The sequence below is a fragment of the Canis aureus genome, chromosome 6 (genome assembly GCF_053574225.1).
Source record: "Canis aureus isolate CA01 chromosome 6, VMU_Caureus_v.1.0, whole genome shotgun sequence".
Classification (NCBI taxonomy): domain Eukaryota; kingdom Metazoa; phylum Chordata; class Mammalia; order Carnivora; family Canidae; genus Canis; species Canis aureus.
The window spans coordinates 10,192,677-10,215,019 of record NC_135616.1 but is presented as its reverse complement, the minus strand read 5'-3'; the positions used below and the strand labels follow the sequence as shown (position 1 = coordinate 10,215,019).

The 22,343-nt window shown below is 38.7% G+C and overlaps 1 protein-coding gene across 7 annotated transcripts in view; it reads right to left on the bottom strand.

The window, feature by feature from the left end:
• The window catches only part of DLGAP1 (DLG associated protein 1), an 875,942-nt gene that overhangs the window by 681,187 nt on the left and 172,412 nt on the right, over positions 1 to 22,343 (bottom strand). For 5 of the 7 annotated variants that reach the window (XM_077900117.1, XM_077900123.1, XM_077900119.1 and 2 more), the window contains exon 3: positions 4,521 to 4,659. The exons of the other annotated variants lie outside the window; for them this stretch is intronic. The gene's annotated coding sequence lies outside the window, so the exon portion shown is untranslated. The remainder of the gene's footprint in view (positions 1 to 4,520; positions 4,660 to 22,343) is intronic. 7 annotated transcript variants of the gene reach the window in all.

Below are 22,343 nucleotides of genomic sequence, written 5' to 3'. Positions count from 1 at the left end.
ACACTATATGTGCTGTCTGAATTTACTCTGTTCCTTGTTGTATGCTCCCTATTCTATAATGTCAGCAGCATGAGGGGAAGTTTTGGTCCATTTTGTTCACACTATTATTCCCAATGCATAGAACATCTCCTGGCACACATTAAATGCTCCATGTGTATTTCCTGAATTGATGAATAAAGGAGTGAATGAATGAAGTACGAATGGAATTTCATTTTGTAAAATAAAGAAAACAGACCAGGTGTGCTCTTGGCTACTTGGGAGCACTGAAGAACCTATCAAATTAATGGCCTGATATGGTTGGATGTTCTGGCAAAGATAAATAACAATGGATATCGTTTCTAGATGTATTTGCCCAAAGGAGTCAAGCAACACAGTGACCCTAAGCACAGTCAGTAGCCATTCAGTAGGGAGGGATTTTATTATGTGGTTTTCAACTTTCAATCTCCCCATATCCATAGGCCATTTGCAAACGTTCTTTATCTTGTCCTACTATTCTGTTGTCCATAATTGCATCCAAAGTCTCTAAGCTGATATGCTTCAGCCACATGCCTTTGGGCAGGTCACTTTACCAGCCTGGGCTCTTTGTAGAGAAAAGGGTTTAAGCTCCACCAAGCAAACTGCACATACAAATCCAGCAGAAATTCTTCTGGAACATCATGGCAGGCAGGGGGCAGTATCTGCAGATGTCTTGGGGAAACTTCCCTTCTAGTCCAAGATGCTTTCTTTGCCCTTGGCCCACATAGCAGTTTCAAAAGAAAAGTTATGACTTAGAAGAAACAGAAGGTTTTGTTACTTGAGAGGGTAAAATGTTTAAGTGGGAGAAGTTATCACTACGTTAACCTCAGTATTTATAATTTGTGGTGAGCTGGCTCCTGCTATTAGGTACAACACTCATAGCTGTCACCTCCCTGAGTAGTTCACAAGGAGCAAAAAATAAACTCGTCAGCTGCAGCGTCACACTGTTTCTCTGTACCTGAGAAAGTCCTGATGCCAACAATTTTGAAGATCACCATTAAAGAATATTTTCGCTCTTTTATATTTCATGTTTAATTAAATTGCTGAGGGGCTAATTTTTTTCAGCCCAGAAATATGTGTTCTCATAATTTTATGTTCATATTTAGTGGCCTTGCACCTTCTCAGGCTTATCACCATCATTTGTAAGCAGCATTTTTACTGAGAAACTTTACCTAAAAAAGGAGAAAAACGGAGTCTTTGTACCCAGTTTAATGCAACTTCCCACTATGAAGGGGAGTGACAACGTGTCACTTCTGTCATACAGACTCCCCCTGTAGAGCTGAACTAAAAAACAAGAAATTTTTCAACATCTGATTGCTTCAACAATTTATTTAAAAGCAGATCCATGTAACACTGAAAAAAATAAAACAAAATCCTGAATCCTGAAGTATGGATTTAGGAAGAATATAACTATACAGTTGAGTCAGCTACCATGTCTAATATATCCAATACAAAACAAAACAAAGCAAAAAAAAAATGTCAAACACCTATACACAAAAATAAAAACACACTCCTCTTCCTGTCCCAATTCTGGTTGAAAGAGATCACAAAACCATGAGTAGAATTTACACAAGTAAAATATATAATGCCCCAAGAAGCTAAGTTCAACTGGACTAAATACTTTCTAGAAACACAGACATGAAAGGACTTTAATTTAAGAGGGGCCCAGGCTCCAGGAAAACATGCTTAGGTGCACTGAGACAGAGAGAGGGATAGGTGTTTGTCTTTCTTTTTAAAGACCTCATAGACATAAGTCCTATCAGTTATTTATTTTTTAAGAAAGTTTTCCAGATGTTGAATTGTGTGACTTTTCAAGCTGGAAGGTCTGTCAAGTTCATTTAGTCTGAGAACTTGATCTTACAGATGGGAGCACTGAGCTCAGAGGAGGCCTACTAAATCAGAGTCAGGCAAGATGGGACCAAGGGGGTCCTTATTTTGCCCCCAGGGTTTTTCTTTCTTTTTTTAAAAAATGCTTTATTTATTTCTTTGACAAAAAGAGAGAAAGAAAGAAAGAGAAAGAAAGAAAGAAAGAAAGAAAGAAAGAAAGAAAGAAAGAAAGAGCCCACAAGTAGGCAGAGCAGCAGGCAGAGGGAGAGGGAGAAGCAGACTCCCTGCTGAGCAGAGAACCTGATGGGGGGCTCCATCCCAGGACCCTGGGATCATGACCTGAGCCAAAGGCTGATGCTTCAGCAATTGAGCCACCCAGGTGCCCCCCCCCCCCAGTCATTTTCTTAGTAATCAATTTGGAGACCATCCCCTGTAGTATATGGCCCTCCTTGGAGAATGATAGAATTTGCTTAAAATTGAAGAAGACTAAAAATTCAAGGTCTCACTTGACAGATGAGTAAGCAGATGCCCATGAGTGCTCTGCATCATTTAAAATCCAGTGAAAATAGAGTATATTTGTTGGCCACATACTATTTTTCTTTATACAACAAAATAGGATTTAAAAATATTTGGTAGCCCCACGGCCCTTGGTTCAAATAACATCCAACACAGAAGCCAATGTTAAAAGTGCTGTAGGCTGAGCTTTGCTAAAGAAAATATGAATGAGGATCTCACGGCCGCATTCCCTATTAAGCCTCAGGAGGGTACCTTGGACATATGCTTGAGGCTACCAGGGGAGAAAGAACATGGTTTAACTTTCAGCTCATGTGTCTCTAAGACAAATAACCCTCTTCATCTATTTCTAAAGCATCCGTCATTGCTGTGTCTCCTCTTTCCCAGGCCCACATTTATTTTGGCATTGTCAGAGGGGTGGGTAACATGTATACACTGAGCATTCACTATCCCAGGCACCATCCTAGCTCTCAAGGAGCTCTGAACCAAGAACTTAACAAGCATCTGGCATCTAGAACTGAAGCGCATGTCCCCATGCGGAGTGACACTGAGCTGTCTCAAGCCATAAGGAATGTTCAGGGAGCGTCTACCAGCGCTGTGTCACCAGAGAAGCAATGCTTTCATGCGCAACAGAGAGGGAGGCATTCTGTGGAATTTTGAGTGGGTCTCATTTCTGTTTTGCCTCCTTTTGGTCATTCTGTTATTGTGAGTGTGCAATGATGTCTATTCACTTAGACCTCCGTAAATGGAGGCTGACACAACAATTTGGAGTGTATCTTTCTGAAATATTGAGAGTATTCAGTATCGATAGGGGGAATCTGGGGAAAATATTTAAAGGTGGGGTTGGCAATGGCTTTATTATACCCACTGAAAATAAACTGAGTTCACTAATATTGAGGAGTTAGAAAGGAAAAAAAAAGAAAAATTGGCAACATTCCCACAAAACATTGAATTGTTGACTCCTTTGTTTTGCGCAAAAGAGCACTCATAACTCTCTTCCAGCAATGGGCTTTTAAAACATTTCTGCTTTCCGTTTAATCTAATAGCTAAGAAAGGGAAAGCTGAATATTCAAAACAAAACAAAGCAATTAGGTTTACCTTCAAATCCAAAAATAACAGTTTTTTTTTTTTTTTTGCCGAATTCAAATGCAGCCATTAAAGAAAACATTTGCTGATGATGAGACAAGAGAGAACATTGCCCCAGATGTCAGTGCTGTTTATCACCGCAGAACTGAACATCAGAAACCAATTCACATATCACAATGGCTGTGATGGCCACTAATCATGAGCCACCTTTCTTTCTTAAACAAAGTCACATCTTTCTCACTTTCAAGAATTTTTGAAGCTGAATGCTTTTAAGATACATGGAGATTGATCTTCAGATTCAAAGTACCCTAGCAGTTCAAGATTGTTATCAATAGGCCTAGTGCTGGGGGCTGGCATTTGAAATCCCTGGAAGAGGATAAATGCAGGCAGTTGCTGCAGTGTGAACTGTAGGTAGTGATATATCAGCTACTCACCAACTTGCTCTGCTTCTGGGGAAATAGCAAATGATCATTCATTAACTCAGCAAAGTCACACGAAGGAAACATCCTAAGAAATACATTAACACATGACACAGTAGGATTTTGTGGCCAATCAAGTCCATCCATTCAGCCCTGACCTTTTGCAGGATGCTTTGAAGTTACAAAAAAAAAAAAAAAAAAAAAGCAGTAGGATTATGATTTACCCAAAAGATAAGTTTCAGTGAGAAAAAGAAAATAATGTTCTGAGATATGTGAACATAGTAAACGAGACAGAGATATTTCTTAGGACTTATTTCTTATTATGAAAAGACATTATCCCTACTTCTAATGTGCTCACAATTTAGGCTAGTATAGATACTAACAGCTGCTTTGGGCCGGAATAAGTATAAATAGCTACCCAATCTCTGGTAGATTTTGCTCAAGACCAGACAAAAGTCCTTCGTAATTCAATCCAATTCCAGCAGTCCGTTCCATTTACGTCTGTACTGGTCCGTTGTTTCCATCTCCCTTTGCTCTCGTGTTGGGCCCTGTACCTCTCATCTCTGTGCCAGCTTCCCTGCCTTTCCCTTTCTAGAATTTTTCTGCTTCAGAGAAGACAAAAATAAGTCTTTAGTAGATAACATCTCATATTTTACTCACCACATGATGCACAATAACTTTGAAGATCTGCACATCTTTATCATGTCCATGCTGTGCTGTGTAAGGTGGGCATGGTTGTAGGAGAGAGAAAAGGCTTGGCCATGGCAAATGATTTCTGGGAGGCTCTTCTTCTCAAGGCCTAAAATTTAGAATTCTAATTCTTAGAAATGATTGTTTTAAGTGCCATAAACCACACGTATCTTATTTTGCATAAAGAGGAGCTTCTGTTGGGGTGCTTGGGTGGCTTAGTCAGATAAGCATGACTCTTGGTTTCAGCTCAGGTCATGATACCAGGGTCATGAGATCGAGCCCCACATTGGGCTCCAGACTCAGCATGTAGTCTACTTGAGACTCTCCCTCTCTCTTTGCCCCTCCCACACATTCTCTCTAAAATAAATAAAATTTTTTTAAAAAGAAGAAGAGATGCTACTATTGATTGATGACCTCAGTTATCAACAATTATATGGAAATGGAAACTTTGGCCCTGCAAGATTTAGAGATAGATCAATTGGTCCAAACTGCTTTGAAGCTTAATAAGGATGATCATACCCAGGGAAGGTAAACACCATGGCCATGGTCACCCAGCTTGTTGAAAGAAAACTGATAGCTCTTGATGTTAATTCTGAAATGCCTACCCACTGGTAATGGAGGCAGGTCTAATATCTAGGTTTTATTAGACTCCGTCATGACTCATCTAAGACATTATTCCTATCTTTAGTCCTATAGGTGGAAGCACATCCAGAATCTAAAATAATGCTTCCAATCACATTGTTTATATTTTCCTGCAGACAATCAGACCCTGAGGTCACTAAGAGAGCATTAAAAAATTTAGCATCTTTTTAATATAAATATGTACATCTTGACCTGTCCCAGTTTATGAAAACTGGGGAAAGGTTGAAATGCAAAAATTTTCTTCCCATCTGACCCTACTTCTTACTTCTCACAGAGACACACTGAATCAAGGAATGTCCTCTAGTGCCCCTTGGTTCTGTGATAGGTGTAGAAACACAAATGAGGAAGACATGACCTGAAATAGCTTAATGGAAGAGGAAACATACAGAAGGATGAATCGGGACAGCCGGTAGTCCAGTGCTACACCGTGAAGACTAGTATGGAGTTCAATGGGACAAAATCTGGGAAGACATGCAGAGGCTTTAAAAGGCAGAGTGGGAGAAACCATAAACAAAGGCATAACATTCTCTTGATGAACCAGTGAAGAAATCAAATCAACCTGGTCAAAGCAGAGAAGAGGCACTGAGGGGTAGTAGGAAATACTGCAGGAATTAGAATCAGATTCTAAACCCCTTCACAGAGGTTTAGACTCAATGCATTATGGAACAGTGTACACATCCAAGTTCATTTCGCCTTCAGATTGCCTTTTGCCACAATTTACTGATCCTGTTTGGGAAGCAGAGGGGACAAATGACTATGAAGACTTGTTTTCATTTGTCCCAAATTGCAGATTTCTGGGCTCTTAACTCGTGACTTTATTCAACAAAGTACTGTCTGTCTACCATCTTGCTAAGGAAATGGTTTTTCCTCACCCTTTGCTCTGTGTTTACTTATTTGTGTGTGTGTGTGAGTGTGTTTATCTGTGCTCATTAGTGACCACTGTTCTCCATATTCAGCAAAGTGCCAACTCTGAGCATGGAAAAAAAGAGCTCTACTAATGAAACTCAGCATCTTTCTGCCACCATTTCATCTATCCTGAAGTCCAGGTCATTTCTTATAAACTATTCCCACACGTCTCAGCTCTAAAACTAAGGCTGAGAGGCATTACTACTTAAACCTCTACCTAGGTGATATAAATAATCTTTTTCCCAAATAAGCTAAATATAAATTTATTTTTTTTTACTTTTGCAAAGGCAAAGAAAAAGGTACAAAGGCAACCGTGTTTAATATAAAATACTACAAACTTTTGATCTAGAAAATTTCAATTAATCCCAAGGGAATTCGTTGTCAGTATTTTTTATTTGGTTTCATTAGCAATAGAATTAACAAAGATCAGATGTTAATGTCCTACCCAATAATTTATTTAATATTCATGTTTATGAACAAGAACTGGAGTGAAGTGGAACACTGACAACTCAAGGCATCAAGCAAGCATTCAGATGCTAATCCAGATTGAACCACTGACTATCTGCATTACTACAAGCAAATCACTCAATGCACTGCTCTTCTGGCCAGCCCTGTGGCAACACCTAGTCAAAAGCAATACTAGGAATAAAAATCATACTCCTGTGCACAACTTTTGCTACTTCCAAAAAAAAAAAATCAGTTTTACTCCCATGTGTTTTGTAACATTTACTCTGACCTACTCAACTTAGAATCCTTAGGGAAAAAATATGCCTCTGGGCGTGTGTGTGTGTGTGTGTGTGCACAAACATACATCATGATGAACCAAGGGTTTCATTTTATTATTATATGAATGTCCTTTGTGGTAAAAGCCTTGAAAAAATATTTTGGATTTATACTAATATTCTGGTTTTTGCTCTCTCAGAGAACGTTAAGTACTAAAACTGTACAAATATATTAAAAAATGTGTCCTCCTTGTAAAGCACAATGTGCTACAAAAGCAATTGGACTATTCTTGCTCTATAAGGCAAGGCTTCCTTGATAGTCCAAAGACACAAAGAAATGTGTGTCTTGACCAAAAGAAAAGGATAAAGATGGCTAGGAGGAGGGGAAGGAATGCAATGTCTGGGTCCTCTCTCTCCTGGACAGAGCAGATGTGAAGAGCACCACTAAAACTTCCACAAGGTGATGCTGACATTGATTCTGGCTGAAAGAGCAGAAATAACATGCTGCCAAGGACTCTAATGGTGTGTGTATTTATTCTCACTTCAAGGAGAGAAGCCGGCAGAAAGAGTAAAGAGGTTAGTTGTGTTTACACTTTGAAACCCTTGTAAACGCAGGATACAGGGTAAGCAGAGGGGTGTCAGGATCCCTAAGAGGAAAATGAGGAGAAATATTGAACAAAATGTCAAAATTGTATATGGGATGCCAAAATCATCAACGTGGCAAGAGGGACCATTACCTGATTTAGGAGCTAGAGGAGGGCACTCAGGTAAAGTCTCTTCAGCTGGTAAAATATAACCTGATGCCAAGTCATTAGGTTGTTAAACTTGAAATTTGGGGTTTGTCATATACATGTATAGATGACCTTCATTGCAACATCTGGCTAAATAGTTAGGGTTTAATATGGAAACTGTTGCATTTTAGAATTGTTAACAAGAACTTGCCTTAAAACCATATTCATCAAAGAAATTTGACAGTCAAATCATTTACTCCTCTCAATGAACTGTCTCCCAGAGTATTTATATACTCTAGTTTAAAGACCCAAAGCTCTATTACTCTCCCCTGATTGATTTACTCTCAGGATTTTGTATTACTGAGATACCTGCTGGCTTCCTGCCCTCCAAAAGATAAACTAATCCAGCAATAGGTAAACCCTTAGGAATTAATATGCTCATCAACATGAAAGGGAATTAGAGCAAATTATAAATTGGCCACTTCATTTTCCATTTCCTTATTAAGCAATTATTATGGATTGTGACAGGAGCTATACATATATTAAAAAAAACTGTCAAAGTCTGTCAGCTAAAAGCAAGGGTTTTTTTTTGTTTCCCCTTGGAGAAGCATGTGACTTCTCTGATCCATGTTATCACCCCAAATTCAGGGCTAGGATTAGCCTTGAGAATTTTCCCTGGAAGAGTCAAATATGTATTTAAACAAAATAAAGAGCCCCATTTTCTTTTTTTTTTTTTTTTAAGATTTTATTTGTTTGAGAGAAAGAGAGAGTGTGTGTGGGGAGGGACGGAGAGTTGGGGGGAAGCAGACTCCCTGCTGAGCAGGGAGCCTGAAATGGGGCTGAACCTCAGGGCCCTGAGATCATGATCTAAGCTGAAGGCAGATGCTCAACCCATTGAACCACCAAGGCACCCCAAAAGACCCCCATTTTCAAAATAACTATCAAGACTGTCAAATAACTGTTGACAAATTACTTTATGTAAAGTTTCCATCTTTGAAGGACAGGATAGTTTGATTTGGATTCACATTCTATTTTATATTTCATTCCCCCTCTCACCCCAGCTAGAAAGGCTTATCACCCACAAATTTCTCCCTTTCCTCTCCAAAGGGAAGAATAATGTAAATATCAAAATTATGTGGGAAAACTGAAAATATATATATTAAAACAGTATATACCATAACCAAATTATAATACAACTTGGAAAAATTAATACAATTTAATTGATTTCATTTGAATAATTTCCTAATACTTCATTATAGCAATACCTCCCTAATCCTAGTAGTGCATATACCAAAATGAAAATGATCACAGAGCAAACAGAAGCAAGTGTGGAGGATGCACTAATTTCCTAGGCTTTTGCTTTTGCCTTATCTTTGGAACCCTGTGTGATCTTGAACCTTGAGATATTGAGAAGAGTGGGAGCCATGCAGACTTCTAAACCTTTATCTCCCTATGCTCCTAATACAAATCTCATGAAACACTGATCTTACAAGCTGTTTTCCAAGTTAGGAATACAGCCAAGCAAACTGAGCACGGCCTGTACATGACTTTGTAGGTTATCAGTCATGAAAGCAACTACGTACATCTGAACACATTAGTCATACACATGTGCAAGGCATCAATGATTTTTGTTTCAGACAATGCCTGGCACACAAATGAATTCAAGGACTCTCAGCACAGTATATACAGCAAAGCAGCAAACCACTGCAGGGGGTGGGGGGCAGTTAGAATGGAACTGGAAAAGACAGAGGAGAGATGGAGGGGAAAGAAAAGAAGTACCAGAGAGGTTAGTGAGAGGAGATGAGGGTATAGAGATACGGAATGTGGAACACACCCAAAGAAATAACTCTTTACTGTTTTCATATGTGTGATCTACTCAAAAAGTCATACAGAAAACAGTGTATTTACTTTGAGCCTAAACCATACACAAATTGGATATTTTGGGGGTACGGGGCAAAGGAAAAGATAATTTATCCATTAATTAAGTCCATCCACTTTCTCCCTACCAAATGGCAGAGAGATCGTGCTCTGAAAATTTTTACTGATATGATATATTCAGTGGTGGTGGTGATGAGACTCAGTTTCTTTCTGGGTCTGCATTACCCTGCAGGAGAAGTAACATGATCTTTAGATATAAACCAAATCCCAAAGAAAACTAAAACAGTCCCTTGACATTTACTGGGTTGGGTACTGACCTATGTGTCATTACAGAGTAGAACACCTAATATTTGGCAGCAAGGTTAATGCACTGTGATATGTAATATAAATGATAGAAATAATAATATAAACAAACAAAAATAAACAGTCAAGTTTCATCAAAGGGCTATTTGCACCCTAAAGGAGAATTCAAATCGAATTCTAAATAACATGTACTGTCCCTCAGAATAATCTCTCTGTGTTGTCTACTGATTTCTCTTTTATGTGTTATATTGTCTGTTACTTTGTATACATTCCAGTCTATAATGTTAAGGGCAAGAACTCTTGAAAATAAAAACAATTGCATATAATAAACATGGATCTTGAAAATCAAGGAATGAGTACATATAATGTCAGGGACATGTATGTTGAAAACAAGGATCATTTTTTTTGTGATTAAATATTTAATAATGTCTCTACCTTTGTCTGAAATAGGAAAGGAAGGAGCATTATCTTCTTTAGGGGCATGTATTTCAGTTTATTTTGTTATGTATGGACATATTAAGTATAAATGAAGATCTCATGGGGTTAAACCACTTGTTAATACTCATATTTCTAGGCAAATGTTACATATATATTTTATGTGGGAGGAGATGAGTGAGAATCTTTTTCATGCCTTTTACAAAGCCTCAAATTCTTAGGAACAAATAGATCTATGCTGCTTTGCCCCAAGATATAAAATCATGCTCATCACATAGGTAAATGGCAAAAAGCTAAATCTGTGATTATACAGGAGACATAGCCTGGATTCCAATGATCTCATCAGGAAGATAAGGCATGGTGAGCTGGGTGAAATTTAATAATGCAAAGAAATGCGCAAAGGTTAAATACAATAAAAAGACATCAGGAAAGGATTAGAAAGTCCTGCCTACAAAGTAGGCCATCTGAAAAAAAGACTCAGCATTTTAATTGGCTACACACTCAAATGTATCAACAGTATGACATGGCTTACCAAAAAGTTAATGCAAATAGATTGCGTTAATGGGATTAGAGTGTGCAAAAGAAAAACATGAATTTCTTTACACTTTGATTTTGTCAGGAAACAACCAGAATATCCAGTTCAGTTTTGGGATCCCCATTTCAAGCAGTACATTGGTATCTAGAAGATATTCAAAGAATGTCCATAGTGGGAACAGGACTGAAAATGTGACATAGAGGGTCAGGAATAAAGGGATGAGCTGCTTTGCTTGAAAAGAAGCCAAATTAAGGAAAAGAGGATAGCTGTTCTTGTGCGACCCTGTGCCGCCCTCGATAGCTAGCTCTCACAAATAGAAGGTGACCACACCTGTATTTGTGGCCTTTGATGGGCTGGCTTCATCCTCCCTCCAGCCGGCAGCGTGCTCTCTGCTTTAATCTACACTCCTGTATTACAGAGCTGCTTCTATTGTTCTGACAGCATGCTGTCTCCTTGCTCTTTTGCTCCTATTCTTCTTCTTAAAGTGTCCTGTCTCCTCTGCTTTCCTTCTTCAGGGGTAACTCTTCCTCATCTTTAAGACTCAGCTCAAGCTTATTTACTCCAGAAAACATTTCGTGACTCCTCCTCTCTTTTCCACTTCCCCAGCCCATTCAAAATCCCTCTAGGGATATCTTGGGGGCATCCTTTGCATATTTTGTAATATATGTTTAATTAAAGTGATCCATGTATGACTTGGTCTCCTGTAGCCAGTGAACTAGTAAAAAGAGAGTCTAAAAAAAAAAAAAAAAAAGAAGAGAAAAAAAGAAAGTCTATCTAACTGCTAGTGGCTGTGAACAGATTTTTACTAAATTGAACTGAATGTTCATTGTGTTAAAAGCGAATGAATATACATCGAACAAATATATACTGGACTCCTATTTTTTTTAAAAGGCCGTATTTTTTTTAAGATCTTATTTATTTATTCATGAGACATACAGAGAGAGGCAGAGACATAGGCAGAGGAAGAAGTAGGCTCCCTGTGGAAGCCTGATGCGGGACTTGATCCAAGGACCCAGGATCACGATCTGAGCCAAAGGCAGATGCTCAACCACTGAGCCACCCAGGTGTCCCCATACTGGACTCCTATTAAGCACCAAGCAGTGAAGCAGTGTGCTTCATTACCTGATCCTACAAAGAAAAAGTGAGCAGAAACTCATCTCAATAATGGAACAACTTTCTAGACATTAGATCTGCTTAAAGTTAGAATGGAATGAATAAAAAAGTTGTTCACCATCGTTAAAAATGCCATGAATGCTAACTAAAAATTATTTCATGATTGGAGAGATGTACTAGGTCATTAGGTACTGTTGAAGATCCTTCCAATGTTAAGATTCTGTTTTCTCTTCTCTTTTCCTTGTCAAAGGTAAGAAAAACATATCCATTTGTATCTTTAACACATCAATAGCTATGTAGTTCTGCATTTAGTTAATTCCAGCAATTCCAAGGTTTTGTTGCAGAATAGCAGCATACAGCCAGAAAAACTGCAAACTTGAGCTAGTCCTCAGCACTTCTAAGTTCCTTAACTAATGAAGTAAAAGTATTTCCTATGCAGTCGGTGTGTGTGTGTGTGTGTGTGTGTGTGCGCGCGTGCGCCTATGGGCATGCACACAAACACGCAGGTGGTATATTTGTCTATGTGGGTTCTATTATCAGAAATTAGCAAAGAGGGCAGCCCTGGTGGCGCAGCGGTTTAGTGCCACCTGCAGCCCAGGGCATGATCCTGGTTACCCTGGATCGAGTCCCAAGTCAGGCTCTCTGCATGGAGCCTGCTTCTCCCCCTGCCTGTCTCTCTCTCTCTCTCTCTCTCTGCATCTCTATGAATAAATAAATAAAATATTTTTTAAAAAAAGAAATTAGCAAAGAGAAAATACTGAGGAGGACTTACAGTGTCTTCTTGCACCATCTCAAAACAGTGGCCCCACTTATGAACAAACAAAAGAAATGAATGCATTTTGTACTAAGTGCAACAAAATCAAGTAATTGTTAGTATTTAATGGCAAGCAAGGGAACAACAACAAAACTGTTCGAATGAACTAGTAATTCAGGGTGCAGACAAGATGAATAGATTTTAAAAGCTTCCCAGACACAGCAATATAAAAGCAATGTGTGGGCAGCACAGCAGGGTAGTCTCTGTCCCCGGCTTCCTGGGGTTAGGACTAGTAATCTGTAGCTCTGTGTTCCTGGACTATTTGCTTAATTTTAGAGTGTCTCAGTTTCCACATCTGTAAAATGAGGACAGTGTCACCTACATAACAAATTTGTGAGGAGCACTGAATGAGATATGTCCCAGGAAGCACTAAGACCAGGTTTTGACTCACGGGAAATATGCATGAATATTTAGCTGTCACAGGGACACCTGGAGGGCTCAGTGGTTGAGTGTCTGCTTTTGGCTCAGGTCATGATCCGGAGGTCCTGGGATCAAGTCCCTTGTCGGGCTCTCTTTGGGGAGCCTGCTTCTCCCTCTATGTCTCTGCCTCTCTGTGTCTCTCATGAATAAACAAATAAAAAATCTGAAAAAAAAATTAGTTGTCATAATTATACCAGGACACAATTTTAGGCCAACTGGCTCCATAGTTATCAATACAAAGTAAAATGCTATTACTTCCTTATTTTTTTTTTAAAGATTTTATTTATTTATTCATGATAGTCACAGAGAGAGAGAGAGAGAGGGGCAGAGACACAGGCAGAGAGAGAAGCAGGCTCCATGCATCGGAAGCCCGACGTGGGATTCGATCCCGGGTCTCCAGGATCGCGCCCTGGGCCAAAGGCAGGCGCCAAACCGCTGTGCCACCCAGGGATCCCTACTTCCTTTTTATTTATGAGGCTAGATATAAAGACTATGGAATCATGATTGGTAGACATGCAGTAAATTATGTTCCTTCCCATCAAGACTTCATTCGCAGGGAAAGTACCTACCCTTGCAGCAGTGTTAAGATAATTGAATGAATTAATAATGACTAGGAGTTTAGCTGCTATCGTTATTATGATTCCTACTTATCAAACCTATAAGATAAATATGTTTAATATTGTGCATAAAGCCAATCTTCTATATCTCTTCCTCATCTGTCAGTAACTAAGCTTGAGTGCAGTGATGGCTTCTTTTTTTTTTTAATTGTGAAAGATTTTTATTTTTTATTTTTTTAATTCTAAAGCAGCAATTTATTTTTTATTTTTTGAGTACAGTTGACATACAATGTTACATTTGTTTCAGGTGTACAACATAGTGATTGAATTTGTCTGTGCATTATGCTGTGCTCAGCACAAGTGTAGGTCCCATCTGTCATCATGCAACACTATTACAGTGTCCTTGACTACCATGACTCCATGACTTATTCATTCCTCAACTGGAAGCCTGTATCTCCTGCCCCACCCCCCCTCACCCATTTTGCCTACTCCTCCATGGCCTCCTTTCTGGCAATCTAAATTTGCAGGTCTGAGTCTGCTTTTCATTTATATACTTGTTTTTTAGATTCTGCATACAAGTAAAATCATACGGTATTTGTTTTTCTCAGTCTGACATTTTAATTAGCATATCCTCTAGATCCACCTATGTTGTTGCAAATGGCAAGATCTCATCCTTTGTATGGTTGTGTATTATTTCATTGTATATATAAAGCACATCTTCCTTACAATCTCCTGATGGACACTAGGTAGCTAGGATGAACCGTTTCCAAATGGAGAAGAATAACGGCTAGTAACTCCCAGAGCTGTAGGAAAAAGTGCAAAGGCCCAAACAGTCCAAGGTGAACCTCAGATTCAGTACAGGGAGCTAGACAACGTTAATAAAAATTGAAGCAGGTAACTCAAACAGGTGCTGGAATCTTTTCCTGAAGAGAACAGATATGTATTGGACTGGGTGGTCATTTCTTGCACTGACAGAAAATTCAGCACCTATAGTAGGTGGAATAAAAGCTCCAAAGGTGCTCATATCCTGAGAACCAGAACCTATAACTATATTTGGGTTACATAGCAAAGGGGAATTAGGGTTGCAAACGAAATTAAACCTCTTAATTAGCTGAATTAACATAAGGAGATCATGCTGCATTATCCAGATTGAACCAATATGATCATAAGCATTCTGAAAAGTGGAAGAGAGAGGCAGAAGAATAATAAGAGAGAGGGCAGCATGACAAGAACTCAGTTGGGCACTGGGGGCTTCATGGAAGGAAGAAGGGGTCACCAGCAAAGCTATGCGATCAGCCTCTAGAAGCTGGAAAAGGCATGGAAATGGATTCTCCCACAGAGCTTCCAGAAAGGTATGAAGTCCTGCTGACAATTCTATTTTAGCTCAACGAGATTCATGTCAGATATCTGACCTTCCAAACCGCATGATAATTTGTGTTGTGTTAAGCCACTAAGCCTGTGCTAATTTATTAGAGTAGCCATAGAAAACGAACAGAGTAGACATCTTTCTACATTGCTTTTAATTATCTGAGATGCAATTACGCCTCATTTGAGGTTTAATCAATTCTTTCATTAGTTCTAATGAATACTTATTAAAATTGTTTTAAGTATTATGTTTAAATAATACTTGCATATTAAATAAAGTGCAAAACTAAAGAAAAACAAAGATTTTATAAATGGTTGTAAAATCTGACTGCAAAATGCATAGCTAAAGAAGACAAAGAAAATTTTAGATGAAAAATATTTTCATTTCCATCAGAATTCTAAGTTCAGTGAAGGAAGGATCTATGTTGATCTTGCTCATTTTATCTTGGTACCTGGTGCCTAGAATTTAAATATTTATAAATCAATCAATTATGGTTTATCTCAACATGTCCTATGACAACGGGTTGCTACCAAATTTGAAAGGTGTTCTTCATACACTGCCTTTCATATTTGTTAATGACATATTTGCTTTATTTTTTTAAGATTTATTTATTCATGACAGACACAGAGAGAGAGAGAGAGAGAGAGAGTCAGAGACACAGGCAGAGAGACAGAAGCAGGCTCCCCACGGGGAGCCTGATGTGGGACTCGATCCCGGGACTCCATGATCACGCCCTGGGCTGAAGGCAGACGCTCAACCGCTGAGCCACCGAGGTGTCCCAATATATTTCCTTTAAATAGGCTACAGCTACTTCAGAACATTCAACTACATAAACAACAGAAAATGATTTACAAATAAAACTCCCTACTCATTAAAAATAGTATGGTTAACACTGAATTGATTATTATGCTATAGATTAGATATTTGTATTTGCGCCTGCCCCAAATTCCTATGTTGAAGCCTTATCCCCAGTGTGATGGTATTTGAAGGGAATCACTTTGGGAGGTGATGAGGTCATGAGGTAAAGCTCTCATGAATGAAATCTGTCCCTTTTTTTTTTTTTTTTTTTTAATCTGTCCCTTTTTAAAAGAGACACCACAGAGCTTCCTCATCTCCACGTGAGGACACATTGAGAATATGGCCACCTCTGAGTTAGAAAGAGGGTCCTCACCAGGCATGAAATCTTCCAGCACCTTGCCCTTAGATTTCTGAATCTCCAGAACTGTTGAGGGATAAGTTTGGTTGTTTATAAGTCACTCTGTCTTTGGTACTGCTGCTATTGCAGAACTGCCTAAGACATATTACATCCTAATGAAAGATTTCCTAAGCAAAGTTTCTTCAAGCAGCACACACGAAGATATTTTCCCACAACTTCTTATAAATTGGTCATATGTGCTTTGTTAAATTACTTTCCAGAGGGCCATAGTTATGGAGGGGAAATCAATTATAAAATGGAAAATCCATAAAGTTTGTCTGGTGCATTCTTGCATTTTCAGGGAAAGTTGTTAAGATTCTCAGGAGCCAGGGAAATCCTAGTACATTGAACTAAAAATAAAGAGGAAAAGAGAAGAGGTAGTGAGTACAACCACATGCTGAAGTCATTCCAGGGCAATCATCTGTTTCCTCATTCCCATACTCAGATCCCATCTCAGCCATCACATGTCTATACTCCACACTGAGCTTATATTTTGAGATCCAGTCCAACAAGCAGAAGGAAGTCCAATTTCAATGTTTCCCAAGCAGGACTGTACAAGACTTGCTCCTGGTCTTTGACCTTCTCCCTCTCCATGGCTGCTTTACATCTGTAACTGGTTCCTAAGATTCATTCCCCACTTGCATTTATTCTTCACCTCACCATCTTTCCACCTTGCCCCTGCCTTCTCTGAGTCTGGACTTCTGCCCAGGTTGTCTGTCACCTGGCTGCTCAGAATCCCTGCCTTGAGTCAAACCCTGATATGACTCATTCTTTCACTTGCTTTTTTTCCATCAACTTTTAGCAGTGACGGGTGGGTATAGGGAAATGTAGGCCAATTGGCTAAATCTAGATTCATTATGCTAATCCTTGGGGACCTTGGGCTGAATTAATAGAACTCGAGGTTCTTAGTCTTCCCAACTGATTCTGGAAGCTCACCTCCAGCAGAGGCAAGCTGAATGCTAGGGGAAGGCAGCAGATGGGTAGGGTTTTCTCCAGGTGCACCAGCTGCCATCATGGCCCTAGGTAAAACCACAAGGAAGGCAGAATTTGTCTATGGAAACTTCCAATCTCACCTTTGAATTTCCTTTGTGCTTTTCATTTGCTTTCCAAAATTCTTCGGGTTATGCAATAAATACTTACAAGAAATTCTCACATTCCTTTTCCTTCTCCCTGTGCCTCAGTTAAGACTTTCTCTCAAGGAGTAACAGATTCCTACAAAGTTTTAATCCAGTAAGTAGAATTAACACTCAATTGTTCTGTATATGGAACTCTCCTGTGACATTTTGCTTCTTAAAAATGTGATTACTAATCTCAGTGATTTAATAGAGTCTGAAATTTGTAGAATACTGAGAGATCATTTTGACTAGGGAGCCATTTTTCTTTAACCTGATTTTCCAAAGCAAATTACATCGACTAAAACTAGCTCATTAGCATGACCCCTCAACTTGCTGACTGATATCTGAATTTGTTGAACAACCATATGTTTAAATGAGAAACTTTTCCCCATCTACATTTTTTTAAACCAATACTAGAGTTGGAAGACATGTCTGCAACCATAAATTCTAACCTGGCACCCAAAGGAAGTATTCCTGTCGGATGGTGTGTTATTTATTTATAGCTACACAACAAACTACTTCAAACCTTAGCAGCCTTAAACAATGAACATGTATTATCTCACATAGTTTGAGGTTTGGGAATCTGGCAACCACTTAGCTCAAGATCTCTCATGAGGTTGCAGGAAGCCGTCAGCTGGTGATGCAGACATTTGAAGGCTGAATGTGACATATAGCTCTACTTCTAAACCACTCAGATGCCTGCTGCTGATAAGAGGCTTCAGTTCCCCACCACACAGGCCTCCCCATAGGGCTGGCTTCCCCCAGAGTGAGGGACCCAAGGGAGCAAGAAAGATTGGGCAAAATAGATGATAAAATCTTTTACAACTGCACCTTGGAAGTGACAAACTATCATACCTGCCGTATCCTACTGGTCACACATAATTACTAAAATTTAGGACAGCACTACACAACAGTGTGAAAACAAAGAAGTGGGGGTCAATGAAGACTATCTTGGAGGTCTCCACTAACCTGTACAACTGTATATTTCTGTACAATTAAAACTGTTCAACTCTTCAGAGACCAAAATTCACCTTCCTAAGAGCTGAAGGACAGAAACAATTATAATTCACTTGATTTTAATAGCTTATATATACATATATAAAATTATAAATAGTATATGTTTGTAATTATATATATTTAATTATTGGAATATGAAAGTGTTGATCTCATTGCTATTTTTGAAACTCTTAGAAGGGAAGAAACAGCATTTTTTAATAATTTTATTCTATTTTTTTAAAGATTTATTTATTTGGAAGAGAGAATGAGAGTGAGCAAATGAGCAGGGGGAGGGGCACAGGGAGAGGATCTCAAGCAGACTTACTGCTCAGCGTGGAGCCAGATGAGGGGCTTGATCTCACAATCCTGAAATCATGACCCAAGTGGAAACTAAGAGTTGGACACTCCCACTGACTTGGCCACCCTACAGCCTTGAATAATTTTATTCTATAGCATTGCTAAATAGAAAGTATATCAGGGGGGCACCTGGGTGGCTCAGTGGTTGAGCATCTGCCTTTGGCTCAGGGCATGATTCTGGGGTCCTGGGATTGAGTCCCACGTCAGGTTCCCCACAGGGAGCCTGCTTCTCCCTCTGCCTATGTCTCTGCCTCTCTCTCTGTCTCTCATGAATAAATAAAAATAAAATTTTTTTTTAAAAAAGGAAGTATACCAGGGAAGAAAAGATAACCAATGAAGGAGAGAGAGAAAAATAGATGCAAACATGAATAAATGCTTATTTGATGCTGAAGTGGGTCTTAGGATAATAATTTAGCCCACTGCTCTTGCCACAGTGACCATAGTTCACTTCTCCTCCTTCCTCTTTGCATATTATGGGATTAATCTTCTATTTCTAGTGTCAGCAGTAAGGGTTGTGAGTTGGATCCATTTTCATGTGCTGTGACTACAGTTCCATTTACTCCATTTGTACCCAAAATATGGCAAAACTGCTCAGTATCTGCTAGTATTTTTGAGATATTAAATATTAAAACTATTACTAAGAATTTAGGCATTAGAGAGATTGGTGAAGAATAAGATCAACAATACAAATAATGATTTTTTTAAAAAGATTTTATTTATTTATTCATGAGAGACAGAGAGAGAGAGGCAGAGACACAGGCAGAGGGAGAAGCAGGCTCCCTATGGGGAGCCCGATGCAGGACTCAATCCTGGGACTCCAGGATCATGACCTGAGCTGAAGGCAGAGACTCAACTGCTGAGCTACCCAGGCGTCCCCAAATAATGATTTTTAAAGAGTTGCTTCATTAGTGCTGAATTACATGTAATTTTTTTCTTGCTTAGTGATTGGCAGTTATTTAAAGATAATTTAAATAAGGTTTTTAGCAGTGACAAACACATATCAGATTGATGAATTATTAAAAACTGGTAAATTTGGGCAGCCTGGTGGTTCAGCGGTTAAGTGCCGCCTTCAGCCAAGGGCCTGACCCTGGAGACCCAGGATCGAGTCCCACGTCGGTTTCCCAGCATGGAGCCTGCTTCTCCCTCTGCCTGTGTCTCTGCCTCTCTCTCTGTATCTCTCATGAATAAATAAATAAAATCTTTTTAAAAATTGGTAAATTTGAGTAGTCATAATAAATATTAACTGTTATAATATTAGGAAACTCTTTTTATAAGTCTATTGCTAATTTATTGAATTGCTGACAAATTGCAGTCAGATATCATGGTAAATGTATCTAAGAAATACCCGTTTGACCTTTCAACATGCCTATTTAATTCTCATGTAATATTGACTAAATGTGAACATGCTGATAGTAGAAATAATTTCCCTTTGGGAAACAAAATAACAATGCCATTCATGTTCTAATATTTTATTTTCACCCAGAAGTAAAAACACTAGAATGCAGCATTGAAAAAGTCTAGAATTACTGTTACACTATAAAAGAAAAATGCCATATGTGAATTCAAGGTATTGAACACCAGAGATATTCTGCAAATGTATTCATCTATCTAGAAAATTCTAGGTTTAAGCATGAGGACCAGCTGGAAGAGTTGATTTCTGAAGTAATCAAATTCTGAACTTCTATTTAAATTCTGTCTCTACTGTTTTCTTTCTAGCTCTTCCTTAGAAATCTTGGCTTCCCTATTGCAGTGAGTTTCAGGTTAGCAAGCTAATGATTACAATACAAACATGCTATTTGTATAGAATCCTTCACATTTTATTATACAATTTCAACTGTTCGAAAGCTCTGTGTTAGGGATGCTTGAGTGACTCAGCGGTTGAGCATCTTGTGGTTGTCTTTGGCTCAGATCGTGATCCTGGGGTCCTGGAATCGAGTCGTACATCAGGCTTCCCGCAGGGAGCCTGTTTCTCCCTCTCTCCGTGCGTCTCTCATGAATAAATAAATAAAATATATTTTTTAAAAAAGCTCTGTGTTAAAATTTAGTTTTAGACAAAAAGGTCAAAGTTTTTCTTACTAGAGGAACCAGATTCACTCTTTGAGAAAATCAGTTTTGCAGATGGGATGCATTGCTGTACTGAGCAAGCATTACTGAGGGAGAAACACAGGACAAGTTCATTAACATGTGACACCTCCCCTGGTAGACCATTTGCAATGGCTTCTTTGTCCTCTTCATGGGTTCAGCTTAGGTAAAGTGAGATGCAAGGCAAAGCCACCTTGTTCTGCTAGTATCCCAGAGACCTCTGGAGAGACACATCTATTTTCAGAGATATTTTCCTCCTTGCAGCTCCTGTGTTGTCAGTGTGCATCCCAACATCTCAAATGGCACCGTTTCAAAGGAGTACAAAATATGTAATATAGGATATGTAATCTGTTCATTGAAAACTTCAGGAAATATTTTCCCTAACAATTCATTCTGTGGTAAGTTAACATTCCACCAAAATGGAGTATTTGAGTAGTTTTATTACACAAAAGTAATACTTTTTAAAGACTTAGCGTAGGTTTTTCTTAAGCAGAGCTCTCATAGAAAATGAAGAAAACTTAAAAAATTACAGCACAGAAAAGGAATCAATATTTTTCCCTGTTGGAAAAAGAAATCTCTTTCAGATTTGTTACGTTTGGAAAATGGAAACTCCTAACCCTCCCTGCCCACCTGCCCCGAACGTGAGCTTCCAAGACCTTTGAAGAGAATTCAGTGGCTCTTAGTAGCTGGTTTGGGTTTTTTATTCAGTAATCAGATGCTTCATTTGTAAGCTTACTTTCCAAAAGTAAAGTTCCAAGAACAATTTTCTGTAGAACTGCTGTCATGTATTTTGTGTGGGCATGTCTCCGATGCTGTTCTCAGATGTTGACTTATACCTTAAAGTTTTCATGGTGAATAATACTCCTTATTCACCATGTCCTTTTACTGTTTGATCTGAACACTAACATTTACGAAGTAACAGTTTTCATAAGAGAATCTTCCTTTCCCTGTGGATTCTTTTCTTAAGTACAGACAGGATTTCAGAGGCAGCTTCCTTCTGACTCATTCCAGAAGGTACAAGGGCTAGCTGTCTGAAAACCCTATCTATAAACTGAGAATCTTCCTGATTTAGAAAGTGGTCAGAGATTCTTGGGGTACAGTAAGATTTTTATCCATTTAGAACAGAACTTTTCCAAACCGGTTGCATGTTAGGATCATTTGGGAAAATTTTACAAAGAACTCAAACCCAGACCCAATGCCCAGAGATCCTGATTTGATTGGTCTGGAATAGGGCCGAGGGCGGTGGGTGGGCAGTATTTTAAAACTCCTCAGGTATTTCTAAATGCAACCACAGTTGCAAACTTCTAGTAAGAATGAGATTTACAAAGACACTACCATGGTGATCTTGCCTTTTAAAAAAAACTGTATAATTTCACATATCTGAGTTGACAGGAAATTAGTCTTAGAGAAACACATCATTTACCTGCTACCCTTGGGGAACCATTATTACGAATTAAAGAATTATCCAGATAACAGAAATCTGGTCTATCAAGGCTAAGATAGTAAAAATGTAAACACTTTGGTTGGAAATCTTTTAAAGAGATATTATGTAATTTCTTGCCCTGGAGAAAATGTACTAAATGTAGTTTCATATTTTCTTGACAGTTCGATGTCATCATTATAAAA